Raw genomic sequence first — 3,232 nt, 5'->3', positions numbered from 1 at the left:
AGTCCATATGGTGACCTACAGGTATAGTTATTTCTGTGTTATTTGGTCTCTTGTGTCTCATTTACAATCATATCACATCCTCTCATTTGATATTTTAATTTGTGATAAGACATTTAATAATCATTTTATACACCAAATATACATGAAGATGACCTATTGATTACACAATATTGACTACTACATGTACCTATTAGTATTTATTATTTTTGAGTACATGTCCGACATGCTGACGACGGACAGTCAATGGTATACCATAATATGTCCTGAAAACTGGCGTAAAAAAAAAAGGCTCAACTAAATCAAATTTTTGAAACGTGATTGATTTTATTCCTCTAATATCTATGAGATCAAATTTATAAAACATCTATTAATATAATTAATTTCAATGTACTAGTATACATGTAAGAATTGTTGCCATTTATACATCATGTGCATGTACAATCATTAGCTGATCAGCTCTATATTTTCTTTATTTTTATTCTCCTTCACTGTTTTATTTATAAGAGTAGACTCATATATATGATCTGTATTCATCATTGGGACAGGTAGCTATATATATAGGTGAAGTAGGTCCTTTTGATTTGATTTTTTTAAAGGATTTTGACAGCACTAAAGCATATACATGTAGTTCCAATTGATAGTTGATCTTAGCTCCTTAGGTGGATTGTGGCAACATATATTGCATATATACATGTAGAATGTTGTTCTTAAGTTTCAGCACTTTACGCATAGTTTCCGGTTGCAAGAATAGAATATGATACTGGCTTCTCATGAAATTCTGTCAGTTCTTTGCCAATAGTTTCCAAGTAAAGTTGAACATTCCAAGCTCACTCCTTCCAATTGCAATGTACATGTACAAATGTACTTGCAGCCTGAAATTAAATATCAAAGTAATTCTGTCAGAAAATCAACAATTATTGACATTCAAAAGCATATAGATGTAGACTAGTTCATAATGGTAATGTGTCCATGGGACACAGATGAGCAGCCGCTTGCATATAAAGGATGAAAAGGGTGACACCACCCAAATTTGTACTTGATCTGAGTGTTGTTGTAGTAAGCATTGCATATAAGTTTCAGAACATTTGGATGAAGCAAACTTGTGTTAAAGAAAGGAACAAAATTTCAGCATTTTTTCAATTTGTAAAGGGGCATAACTCTAGAAAAGTAAAAGCGACCCCACCAAAAATTCAAACTTCATGTGTGTTTGTTGGTACAATGTAGTAAGCATATATATATGCATTAATTGTGTATTAGTTTCATAACATTGGTAGAGGCAAACTGAAGTTGGAGAACAGAAACCAAATTTGGGAGGTACATGCAAGTTTGATAAGACTGACAATGCAAAAAAATGGTCTAAATTAATATGTGTTTATTTGATAATAGGTTCGTTTTCATTTATTTTTGTTTTCCCTTGAGAACACATAAAATATTTTTTTTATAATTTAATTTGGTTGAATATACATGTATATCGAATTTCTGAACAGAAAATAATGAAAATGAGACACAAAAAAATATAACCAAAAAATAAACCTGTGATAATACTGCTTCTATTGGTACCAGGATGCTTAAAATCAATCCAAAATAAAAAAAAATTTAAAAATGTATACACCTATAGTTGTTAATGTCTGTGTCATTTTGGTCTTTTGTGGATAGTTGTCTCATTGGCAATCGTACCACATCTTCTTTTTTATATTATATACAATATATATGAACAGCTAAAAATCTCAAGTGACAAATACTTATGGCCGCATTCTGTACATGTTTAACACTGATACTTCTTTTACTAGACCTTAAGACATTTTTGTATACCTAACAGAATTAGGGGGGGGGTTTAATGGTAAACAAATTGTGATTGATAAAGATGAATCCTTCGTTTGCCTCCTACTGTAGGGTTTATCATTTACAAATTAGGCCAATTATATCATAATCTCAAGAAAATAAAGAAGTCAATCAAACCCCAGACCTTAATAGAGGGGTGGACAGGGGAAAGGAGACAGGGGAATGAGGGATCAGGGAAAAGGGGGTATCTTTGAAATATATTTTGTCTTGGGGCAAGGAGATGGAAGAATTGAAGTAAAAGGGGGGGGGATTTTAGAGTAAAATGGGAAGGGAAATATAGTTGGGGTCAAGGAGTAGAAACTGTCCCGATGAACCGAAGTTATGGGGTACCCCACATACATATGACCCTAGTCCGAGATTTCTCTGACGTCCAACGGCTGTTTTGCCAGACAAGCTGGGGCTAATCTCAGACTAATTTGAACCTAACTTGGCTACGAAATAAGTTATTAAAAATGATGATTAAAAAAGACTAATTCATTGACACTAACCATTGCTAACGGTAGCGTAAAAATGACAGTATATGTCATCCCTTCCTCTTCGGAAGTTTGCACACGGATATTTTGCAAAACTGGCCAGACATGTTTACAACTTGTCTGTAAAAGGTAAAATAAACACATACATAAGATACCAGCTATAACGATCTATAATATTAAACATGGAACAGAAATTGAGCCCGTGCAAGGTTTCAGTCGCATTGATTTTCAACAGTAGCGAGTATTTTGAGATAACCTCCAAGTTTGTATTTTTCGTTATACTGATAACATTTGGCTGCCTAATATATCGAAATCTATGTTTTCTTATGTAATAACTCTACCTTCATCGTTGTATATTCGCCATAATGTCTGTTATGCATGTACATGGTCGTATTCATCAATATAGTATGCTGCTCGGCAATGGCGACCTTGAAATTCCTCTGGTCCGATAATGGCGCCAAATTAGAGGGAAGCAACTCGCGCCAGACAAAATTACCGTATTTCACCAAAATAATCAAAATTTCACTTTTGATAACAAACAGTAATACGATAACCACATTTATATTCAGCAATCGTTTATTGATATAATTACAAACATTATTTTATTAAAGCCATCAATAAAGAATTCACAATTAAGTAATTAATGGAGTGCAATGAAATCAGACCTTATGGGGTAGAGGGGTTAAACAAAAGCTCGTAACTTTTTTAAAAGCCTGGTGACCCCCATTTTATTTTACCTTAAAATGTTCGAAAAGTTCATAGCTTTGACATATCTGTTTTTAAAAAAAATCTACCGGGGAAATTTTACGAAAAATCGATTAAACCAATATTTTTTGCCTTAAACTAAAATTAGAAAATGCAAAATTTAGACATTAATCTGAAAATAAAAGGATTTTTAAGTCAAAAACAACCAAAGG

The 3,232-nt window shown here is 32.8% G+C and overlaps 1 long non-coding RNA gene across 1 annotated transcript; it reads right to left on the bottom strand.

Annotated features, from left to right (window-relative positions):
* Positions 1 to 302: 302 nt before the first annotated feature.
* LOC143042874 (uncharacterized) lies at positions 303 to 2,837 on the bottom strand. The gene is made up of 2 exons (XR_012968152.1): positions 2,657 to 2,837; positions 303 to 872 (listed from the first exon to the last, which is right to left on the bottom strand). It is a non-coding gene; the product is annotated as an uncharacterized LOC143042874 (long non-coding RNA).
* Positions 2,838 to 3,232: the final 395 nt, after the last annotated feature.

The sequence above is a fragment of the Mytilus galloprovincialis genome, chromosome 8, assembly GCF_965363235.1.
Source record: "Mytilus galloprovincialis chromosome 8, xbMytGall1.hap1.1, whole genome shotgun sequence".
Lineage (NCBI taxonomy): Eukaryota > Metazoa > Mollusca > Bivalvia > Mytilida > Mytilidae > Mytilus > Mytilus galloprovincialis.
Note: the sequence above shows the minus strand (reverse complement) of the source record. Positions and strands in the feature narration are given on the sequence as shown.